The sequence below is a fragment of the Corvus brachyrhynchos genome, unplaced genomic scaffold, assembly GCF_000691975.1.
Source record: "Corvus brachyrhynchos isolate BGI_N302 unplaced genomic scaffold, ASM69197v1 scaffold70, whole genome shotgun sequence".
Lineage (NCBI taxonomy): Eukaryota > Metazoa > Chordata > Aves > Passeriformes > Corvidae > Corvus > Corvus brachyrhynchos.
In genome coordinates this window covers 4764642-4775719 of record NW_008236217.1, presented here as the reverse complement: position 1 = coordinate 4775719, position 11078 = coordinate 4764642, and the positions used below count along the sequence as shown (strand labels likewise).

The following is an 11078-nucleotide window of genomic DNA, read 5'->3' as shown; positions in this document are numbered from 1 at the left end:
GCACTTGCCTGTTAACACGTTTATTTTCCATGTTTCTTTTTTGTTCTAGACCAAAAAGTACTTACTGCTTATGTTCCACAACTTAATTTACCAGTTACCACAAAGCCTTTAAGATCCAAAGTAGGTGCCAATGTATTTGGTGTGATATATTAGTTAAAATTACAGCAAATTTTGAGTTGCTACAATTTATATAGACAAGGGTCTGAATCAAAATCTTGGATCTAAAACACACCAAGCTTGAGGAGGATTTGGATTCAGATCTAAACTCTGTGGTTTGGGTTTTTCTTTAATCACATGGTGTTACAAACATCTATTTCATGTTTCTAAACTGTCCCAGCTGTGCACAGTATTTCCTTGAGCACATTGGACTTGTTTTTACACAGATGTAAATCAGGAGTAACTTTGTTAAAGTCAGTGCAACTGGTGCCAGTAGATGATGTGTAAGGAAAGGTCTGTGCTGTCCCTATTATGCGTCTCTATGCTAATAATATAGAAATTACATGCATTCATTACATCAGCTTTGGGAATAAACTGTCTGCAAGTCTTTGCATGCACAAGAACACGATGCAGGTGTGTTAGCAAACACAGAATATAAATGGATTGGGATGGCTGCTCTGTACAAGGGCCATTTGAGACCTTTTTTAAGGTAGTGCTCAGGGCCATTGCTGCATCCTTCTTCCTGTCTTTCTCCCACCTCACTGGTTTCCTCCAGGCTTTGCTACAACCAGTGAATTCTCTTCACATGTTTTGTAGCCATGTCCTGTTGCACCCTGTCAGCTCACTGGATTTGCCGTTGTGCTCTTTGCCTCTCACCTTTAAGGCTATCACTCATCAGTTCTTAGGAACCAACATTATACAAGTATTTGAGGTAAAGAGAATATAAGACCAGGATCAAGTGTTGATTTCCACTCCAGCTTTCCCTATTGAATTACATAAAGGTTTCAACCGAACTCGAGCTATAAAGAAACCCAAGCCTTTCTTTAGGTTGGACAGAGATTGTAAAAGTCCTGTGTTTTTGTGTCTGTCATTCCCCATCCCTCCATCTTCATTATTCTTGCATGCATATCCAGTTTCAGATTAAACTGTGGCTGTTCTTGTGGTATTTCTTGTCCTGGCCAGAAACAGGAACTCTGAGAAGCATTGCTGCAAACCCCTCTTGTTGAGTGTTCCTGTGTAGTTTTTCAGGCTTGCTGAATCTAATCTTTGTTTTTAGATTCTCACTGGATGAAAATAAATTACCATTCCTTTACCTGTAGCTTTATTTGGATGCAATTGCTATTTTTCTGTTTCATCAAAGGAGGGTACTTGACTTATCTGTACTAGTGAAAGTGGTCTGACTTGCAGCATATTATGCCAGCAAAGAGAAACTGCCTTACAGATTTGTATTTTCCAAAGATGATATGTGGTCTCTCCACAGCTGCAATTCCCCTGGAGGAAGATGGTCAGACTTCTCATTGGGGGTTGTTCGTTCTTGCCTCTTTGAGCCAAGAGCAATATAAACCAGGGTCAGTCAAGGGTAAGATCCATGCAGTTACCAGTTCAGTAATGCTTAGCAAGAAAATATAATCCACTAAGGGAGCAAGAGAGAAAACAGTGAGTCCAACAAAATGTACGTTGCATATTCTATCAGATTGAAGAAGTTGGTACTTCAGATGGCTCTGGGCAAGTAATAAAATAGAGTGCAAGGAGATGATTAGGTCTACAAGCTCTTCTTAAATGAAGTACTAGGTCTTGGCTAAGGAACATACAAATCCTGATTCTTTCTTTTAAGTTGCCATTCAAATTTGTAACTTTGAGGCAGGCAAAGATGAGCAATCATAGGCTGCTTCCCCTTGAGAAAAGCAGTATTTCAAAGATTGCAAACAGTGTGAATCCTGGAAGGAACAGTGGGGATTTTCTTTTTGTGTACAAAAACACATGGCTAGGTAAAGTGTTTTGAGAACACAGGTGAATTTTGTAAGATATCAGTTGTTCTTTCAAAATATTAAGAGCAGCTTAAGCATGTAACATAGAAAAAGGAAGTCTGTTTTAGCCCTAGTTTTTCATTATTTAGGATATATCCCATATTCATCAGAGGTGGATTGGCGCCGCAATATAAGAAAGATATAAAGGTGTCAGAAAGCATCCAAAGATGGTGAAGGGTCTAGAGGGAAGCCATGTGAGGAGCAGCTGAGGTCCCTTGGTCTGTTCAGCCTGGAGAAGAGGAGGCTGAGGGGAGACCTCATCACAGTTACAACTTCCTCGTGAGGGGAAGAGGAGGGGCAGGCACTGATCTCTTCACTCTCGTGACCAGTGACAGAACCCAAGGGAATGGCCTCAAGTTGTGTCAGGGAAAGTTTGGATTGTATGTTAGAAAGGTTTTCACCCAGGGGGTTGTTGGGCACAGAAACAGGCTCCCCAGGGAAGTGGTCACAGCATTGACTCTGGCAGAGTTCAAAAAGCATTTGAGCGGCACTCTCAGGCACATGGTGTGACTCTTGTAGTGGTCCTGTGCAGGGCCAGGAGTTGGACTCAATGATCCACCTGGGTCCCTTCCAACTCAGAAAATTCTAGGATTCTGTGATATTCAAGCTGATAACCTGCTGTGCAAGAACACAACTTTATATGAAAAGTGTTCAGCTTGCACATTACATGTAAACAAAAGAATAGAACTGGGAAAAACTCAAACATCAACCTACGTGGTGATTGGGGGAACTTGTATAACCCCAAAAATTTAAAGATAGACACCTTTATAATTAGGTAATGGTGTATATTCTCGCACACTGACAACTAAAGCAGTCCAAGTTAAGGCTTAAAGGTTTCAATTAGACTCTTCATTGCTCAGAATCAAGCTTCCTTCAGACTTACCATTCGCTCTCTCTCTAATGGAATTTTATATATGCTTAATAGTAGATAACTTTTGGACTCTATCTCCTATCTGTTGTCTGCACCAGGTCATCTGCTCCTTTATCTGGAGTTCAGGATTCAGCTTAAAACCTGACATTTTTCTGTACTACTTCTGCAGGAATTGTTAAATATAGTCTTAAAATTCACTGGTTGAATTTATTAATACAATTTTTCTCTATTTTTAAATAGTTTTCTGTCACTTCTGGTTCTTGTTTTTGTATTCTCTGGATGTGATATTCCTGTAGCCAGAGAACAAGGTCTTAGTGGATTCTTGTGCAGGGTTATGTCAGCTGTGGTGAAAGATAATGGAGTATCTTTTAATTGACATGGTTTTTACACTTAGAAATGGGAAAAAGAAAGAAGAATGTTTAGTAATGGGCAGCAACAATTTATGAAGCTGTATATGCCACACATCTACCATATGAAAAAAGACTGTATTTGTCTCTTGTTTCTTTAGGTGTTCTTGCACATGAAAACATGATACTATGTTTCACCTTTATCTGAACAAGAATGTTATGCTTTTGAGTTGGGGAGAAAAGAGTTGTATGATAATTGGAGTGTGCTGTGTCCCTTTCTAAAGGTTACAACTGGAACATTGTTGCAAGAAGCAAAGCTTTGACTGGACTGACTTAAGCAACAAGAGTGAGCTGTTCTTTATCATATTAATTACAGTTGACTCATGTCACTTCACCTCCCAAAACCAATGATGGTTGGTTGAGATTATATCCAAACCGGTCATAAGTTACTAGTGAATCAGTAAGAGAATATTTTGGGCTGGTATACAAAAACATGTCTTGCTCCATATTTAGTTAGCTTGGATCTTATTGTGGTTCAACAATATTTTACAGAAACAAAACATTTTCAGCTTCAAGCAGAGTCCAGTTTCCTTAGTAAAACTGTTAGTGCAAGGAGGGAATGGAAAGAGTTTAGCGAGTTTGCAGCTTCATTCCTCTAAGAGCAGATAACAGGCATACATCTTACCTACTCTGTGTTCAAGATTTCCTACTATCATTTATTTTGATTATCTGAAAGCTGTTGTGATATTAAAAGCATGGTGTGCAGCTGATAAATTATGATATCAGCTTCTTGTCATGCTAATCCTCTCTGCTTTTCCAACTGTGAGAGGAAAAGATTGTGGTGTTTGGGTATGGAAACCATGTTAATGAACATGTTCTTCTTGGTTGAAGTGTTTCCTATTTTTCTCAGATCAATTTGCAATTTGGTTGAAATCCTGCTGTGGAGAAGCACTGAGGTATAGCTTTTAAACACACTAGTGGTAAGAAAAAATGTTTAGGAAAACCTTGAAAAATATACCTCTGCCTTAATAGTGTCAGTTTGCTAGAGAAACAATAATGTATCATATCTATTCTGTTTTGATGGATATATTAACAATGCTGTCATTGTTTCTCTATGTCTGACAGCTACATAAAGAAGTATCTGGAAACTGAGGTGCTCCTAAAGCTAAAAACCACATAACTAAATAAAACATTATGCTAAGCTGACACAGAAAATGTAAGTAATTAATGCTTAGCCATAAATAAGCCCTACAGAACTAAAGCAAAAGTCAAGTCTGTGGCCTTGTTTAGAGCCTGATCTTGTGGCTTTGGCACTTGTTTAATGTTTGGTCTTACTGTATTTTTCATTCATGGTTTATGAAATGCTTTACAAAGACAAGTAATGATAGTCTGATTTTTGTTGGGTGAGGTCTAAAGAAGCGCTAAGAGATAAAATGTCTTGTCTGTGATTTAGTCAGTTCATTGTGGGGAGAAAGAGTACAAATATTGCCTTGATTTTGAGGGAGTCATGGTTACTTTAAGAAGCAAAATTGCAGTTATATACCCTTTACAAACTAAATGATTATTGTTCTCCTCTACTCTTTTAGGCTCAGAAGTGGAGAACTCTGTGAGACCTTGAATTCAGGACTTGCCCTGAAAGAACTAAAAAAACCAATCCGTACCATTCTGTTCAAAACCTGAGAGAACTAATAGTGTGCAGATTCCAAACAGATGAGCCTGTGCTTTTTCCAGGGAGCATCCTCCTAGATTGCATTAAAAATGACATTCAGTGAAGGGTTGTTTTTTTTAAATTGAAACAAAAGTCATAAAATAGTTTACAAAATATCCTCAAATGTTTTTAACAAGAAAATCCATGTGCCAGTTTGGAAGGATTCATACTGTTTGTCTTGCCACGTCCTTGGTTTGTTAATGAACTGGGTTTATTTCAGCCATGACTAAATCTTATGTAGGAAAGACCATTTGGAAGGATGACACATGTGGTTAAAAAACAGGAAGGAGTTTCTGGAGTCCTGTATTTAATTCCCAGCATTGCCACAGACTTCCTCTTTGACTTTGAACAAGCCACCACATCTCTGTGACTAAATTAACTGTCTGTAAACTGATGCTAGCAGAATTTTTCTCCTTTAATGGCAAGTTGTGGGGAGAATGTATATTTGGGTATCAACTGCAGCTGCAGAGGACTTAGATTTTTAACTTTCTAAAACATGAATACAAGAGAATAATTTAAAGGTGCAGCCATTTTCTATGGATTGTTTGATAATGGGAAAATACCACAAAGTATTTGGAGTTATTTGCATCAGCAATCTGTGGTACTTTGGCACCTCTTCATATCTGACAGATTCATAGGAGAACATCCTTTCCTACCTGTGTACCTGTGTCCAAGACAGTGATAATGACAGATGTGTCAGTCTGTTCTATGCCAGGTGTGTCAGTCAGCTAATGATGCTGCTCTGAATAAGTTGTGGGTGGAGCTGTGGTATAGATTGCAGAGGTGGCAGACCTCAGGGAACTAAAATTAACAGAGAGGCCTGGCCCTCAGGTGCTGTAGGAGGTGGCTAGGGATACAAGCTTAGTGGATGGCATCCAGCAGGTCAAGTGACAGACTTTGCAGTTGACAGAAGGATAACTTAGGCATCAAATGCAATCTGTTCTAGGTGATATGGGACAAATTTTTTATGGCCCCAAGCCTACATCTTAAAGAGAAGAAGGCCTCTCAGGTAGTAAATATGGGCATGCTGAATTCACATAAAACATTTGCTCTCCTGTTTTCTGAACAGTTAAACGGTTATTTACATTTTCCAAGGTGCCTGAAAAATACCCTTGCTCATCTAGTCAAAGCCATATTCATGGCTGAATATATTTACACTGACATTTATCATTTTTATTCAGATTACTTTAAAGGTGGTTAAGCACTGTCCACAGAGAGCATCAATAGCCTGTGGTGGGCAGCTCGTAGTTCTCCTTATGTGGCTGGCCAAGCTCTCCCTACAGAGAATGGTGGCAAATGAGCAATTTGCCTTAGTCCAGTGGCCTAATGTTCCTTTTCCTCAGGTAACAACATAAAGGGAGGTAAGAATGCCTCAGCCTCTTCTGTGGAATATGCTCTTTTTTTCACTGTGAGGTAAACGATAGGGAACAAAAATTAAGTTTTTTAAAATGGCGTCACTATTTCTTTTCTTCCTCCCATGTGCGTGAGATTTGGTCAAAATTAGGCATCTGACTGCTGGCTTTCCAGGCCACTACACGCAGCAGAGAAACAAAGCTGTGGCTGAGGCTGCTCTGCTTGACCTCAAAAGCACTAAAAGACAAAATAAGATTTGTGAAAGCCAGATTCCACACTCTAAGAAAGGAAACGACTTGTAACATGGGAGGAAGAGGATGTGGAATTGGTGTGATGGGTCTGCTTGTTAGAAGGGGATGGGCTCTGTTAAATATTCTTCCAAATGCTATAATCCACGCAAAACCATATCAGGGAGCTGTTTTCCACAGTGAAATAGGAAAATATTTTGTAGGTGCCACCCCTGTCTGTATTTTGTTGGTCAATTCCACTGCATATAAAAAATATCTGTAACATGGGGTAATTATAGGCTTCCAATGAAAATAATCTGAGAGGAAAAGATTCTCTGATTTTTCAAGTATGACTAGAAGCCACAAATATAAAAAATTGCATCAGAGACTTTGGACTGCAGAAATCCTCACTCTTGAACTGTAAAAATATGCTGTTTGTATAAGCTCTTGGTAGGAGCTGGAACTTGCTGGGCCTTAATTCTTTCACTTTGTGGGATGAGAGAAAATATAATTAAAATGAAATACCTGTTCTTTAGAGGTCTGGGGTTTTTTATCTGTTATATTTTCAAGTACTTACAAGCATTTTCTTATCTCAAATACAGAGTGTCTAGGCTTCCTCAAGTGTGCAAAACTTAATTCTGACTGCATACCATTAAAAAATCCACAAACTCTCCAAAATCTGTAATATGGGTGATTTTTATTACAAAAGGCTCTCAATTCATTGCTACAGTCTTATTCTGTGTGTTCTCAGGTTCATCATGTTTAAAACCAGTATCTTTATTTTTACATCTGAAGTGCAGTAGTCTCTTCTATTGTTGATTCTTCACCTATAACACAGTATGTGTGACTGTCATTACAGCCTTTTTGGGGATTTTTTTGGCACTGCACCAACAGTTGTGAGGTCTTTGCTCACTGCACTCAAATGGAAGCCCTTCAAATTCTCCTCCATTTGGTTTGTCATCCCTAAAAATTCCTTTTGCTATCAAGAAGTCTCACACATGTGGGTCTGTGGTGGAAAGGGAATAATGGGTTGTACTACTAGTAGGACAATTTAACATCCCTAGGATTACTGGGTGATCTTTTAGGACAGATTTTAAAGCTACTGGCCAACTGGTGTGTAGAAGGCAAAGAACTGCAAGGAACATGAGTTCTGACAAAGAAAGCAGAGGCCACTTAAAATGTGAAACAGAACTTGGAAAAATTCTTCTATGTCTGGTTTGGATCATGGTTTGTTGACCCCTTTTATCCACTGCTAGATGCACAAAAAGTTTTGTTTTTCATATTTAGGGGTTTTTCTTTTGAAAAAGTCCTCATAATAATTAAAAATAAATGGCTTCCTAATGACCTTTTTCCTTGGAAAACAATGGTTTAAATTAAAGGAAAAATGTTTTTGCCCAACATACAAACAAACATACAAGAGTTCCATAAAACCCCAAAGTTGAGAGGAAATAGAACTGCGAGTGGTTTGAGAAAACCGCTTACAGGTTCTTGTGTCCCTGTGGAAAGTGTTTTTTTCTCGTTAGACTGGCTTGTTAAACCCTTGTCTATTCCAAATGTATACTATTAAACCCTTTGCTTTTAGCATGATTCCTCTTTTTAAAGATGACAGTATTTAAACCTAGGAACATGTTATTTTAAGAGCAACAGTTTAGCAATAGCAAAATCTGCCTCCCAGACTCAGCTGCCTGCCTTCTTTCCCAAATACTTTGTTCTGAAGGAGCTGATGGCAGTGATAAATGTAAGAGAGTAAGAGCTCTGGAGTTATTGTCAGCAAGTTAGCTTTATGGCTTGGGGATTAGACCTTTGATGTCTTATCGAGTTTCTGCCCTGCGTGAATCAGTTGCTTACTTGATTTAAATTATAAAAAGAAATGCTCTGTTGTGATATTGTCTCATACTGTGTCTTCGTCATTTGAGATGCCTCTGTGTTCTTTAGTTCCCTAGGAAGAGAAGGCAACCAGCCATATGGAGAGTGGCCAGTTGCCTGCCGATCGTGATAGGCACTAAATAGAGTTGCATAGAAATTCAGATATAGAAAAGCCCTGTTTAGCTCAGCCTTTCTCTCCCCCACAAAGGGAGATTGTTCCCTACAACTCTGCAACCCAACATCCAGCACTGTTTCACTTTAGCTTTTGAGGGGGTCCCTCTATTTCTTTAATAAACTATTTCCTTTTCACAGAGGTAAGTGCTTCTTATGAAGTTTTCTTTTTGATATCCTTCAGTGTAATTGCAGCTGGACTGCTGCTTCAGCATGTGGTGGGGGAGAGCAAAGGTGAGCTGAAAGGAAGTTCCCCTTTAGTGACTCCAGGAACAGCGATACCTTACACTGGAGACGACCATCTAGAAGCTCATTTTCAGGGTTTTGCATGTCCTGTGTGCTGGAGATTTCTGGCATTTGTGACAGAGGCTTAACCTAATGCTTCTTATTTTGAGTTATAGGTCATTGCCTTTAGTTTTATTGTTTTAAGATACCTCAGACACTTTAAAGGGTGTGTACTGATACTCCTTAATCCTAAAATAAACCCCTCAGATATAGAAATGTTGATATGACTTAGATTTTATTTGCATTTTAAATAGCCTTCCAATATTTTGGAAGCCAAAGTGTTTTTCAAACAAGTGGCCTTTAAACAGCGCTAAGAAGTAAAGCTTGTCTATTTTCCCAAGTTGTTGCTGAGGTTATGAAAGACACCAGCCAAACACATTAGCTGTCTCTCAGGAAACTGGCTAACAGGACAGTTGTGCTAGCCCACTTGTATTCTGAAAGCTGGGTCACTACTTATGAAAAGCTTAAGTAAACTAGAGGATAATTCAATACATAGACAATGCATCCCACTGTTTCTCTGTTTATTTTCTCCCTGTGTGACTTCTGGCAACTGAGAAGAAACACTATAAATGACAGCAACCGGCCAAAGAAAAGATTATGAATAACAATACCGCAAGAATGAAGGGCATGAAGTTACCAGTGACTTGGGACAAATGCAGAGCACTGGACATGACACAACCAGCAACTAGTGGGTTGTAGTACATGCAGAACAGAATATCTTCATATTAGGAACCCTTTCAATCTGAGTTTCAACTTAAATTTATACAGTTTGTTCTGTCTCTGGTAACCAAAGGTCTTTATACCTGTAGGTTTTTGACTGTACTTTGCTGGTAATACTCTGAAACCAGGAGAAGTGATGTCACTGGACACTGACAAAAAAAGAAGGCTGAGCTCTCTCTAACTAACAGTTGTGCATACGTACAGATGATACCTCCTTCTTGTTTTCGGCACTGTAGAAATCTGTCATGCTTTCTGTCCTAATCTACAGTTCAATTTTCTGGCAGTGCATACAGGTTTCAATACTGTGTTAACTTTTTGGATGTTGCAAAATAAAAAAAACAGCTGTTTCTGTTAAACTGAAGTTAAAAATAACTATAATAAAAAGCACAGGAAGATTTTTCTTACCCCTGAAAAGTCAGGTAACCTGTGTTCTGGAAGAAAAGGCTGCAGATCATTTGCCCTTGCTGAGGTGCACTTTTATTACTTCTAAATATCTACAGTATTAAATGTGTTGGCTGTTTTCTTCTAAAGTGGATCTGTTTGCAAAAGTAAGTGATTTCATGAAATATGAGGGAGTCCTCATCTTGGAAATGAATGAACATAGTCAGATAAAGGGTGTTTTAGGGTCACTGATAATATTTATCATATCTTGAAAATTAAAAGCATTATTTTATTTTTAGTTGTATATCAATGCCAAAACATTGTTCATACATTGTTTCTGATGCTCAGATTTTGCAGTTTCTGGTGTGACTCATTTGAATTGAGTGCTTTGTGCTTGAAACAACTATACTGTAGAAGCATTCAAATGAAAGGTTCTTCTGAAAGGGTGATTCATCAGGGCTGAGTGCTACTCAATAGGAGCCCAAGCCTGCTCCTGTTGGTGTCTGTGTATTTACCTTAGTAGGGATGGAACCAGATCCTAGAATTAAGCTATTGAAGAGAATAGCCCTTCAAGAGGTATGATTGCACTACCTTTAAGTTTCTTTTTAAGAAAAGGAGAGGAAAAAAGAGGAGATTTGGACTACTTGTATTTCACTTCAGTTTCAGCCTAGTCCTTCCTACTTTACACGGTTGCACAGCTGAGATGTTTTGCCTTTTTTAGTAATTTGTGCAGCAACAGTAAAAAGAAATGATGGATGTGCTGACATTCACCCCCCCATCCCTCCATCAGTACAGCAAAGTAGAGGTCACTTTAAAAAAACACCTGTTAAAGCAATAAACATTTTAAAAATAACATGCAAAAGCAAAACATATCAATCAAAGCACAACCCTGTTTAATAATTTTCTGTGCTGGTCGTAGCACAGAAGGACTGAGGAGACTGTAGTTTTGGCAGTGAGGCTCTGCTGCACTCCAGGCACTGAAGGAGTAAAGCACAACACTGTTCTAATTGATAGGTAGGTAACTTGGAGCTGACTTTGAGTACTAATCCTGGGTGATTAAAAAAATATAAAACAACAAACACCACCACAACACAAAAAACAAAACCCAACAAACCCAAACCCCACTCAGTGAAATTGCATACTCTAGCTGTTTATTTCAACCATCCTGGCTAAATTTTATAGGGA

The 11078-nt window shown here is 38.7% G+C and overlaps 1 long non-coding RNA gene across 1 annotated transcript; it reads left to right on the top strand.

Annotated features, from left to right (window-relative positions):
- The first annotated feature begins 2387 nt into the window (after positions 1-2387).
- LOC108449287 lies at positions 2388-7342 on the top strand. Its single transcript, XR_001865436.1, has 3 exons — positions 2388-2470; positions 5582-5583; positions 7330-7342. It is a non-coding gene; the product is annotated as an uncharacterized LOC108449287 (long non-coding RNA).
- Positions 7343-11078: the final 3736 nt, after the last annotated feature.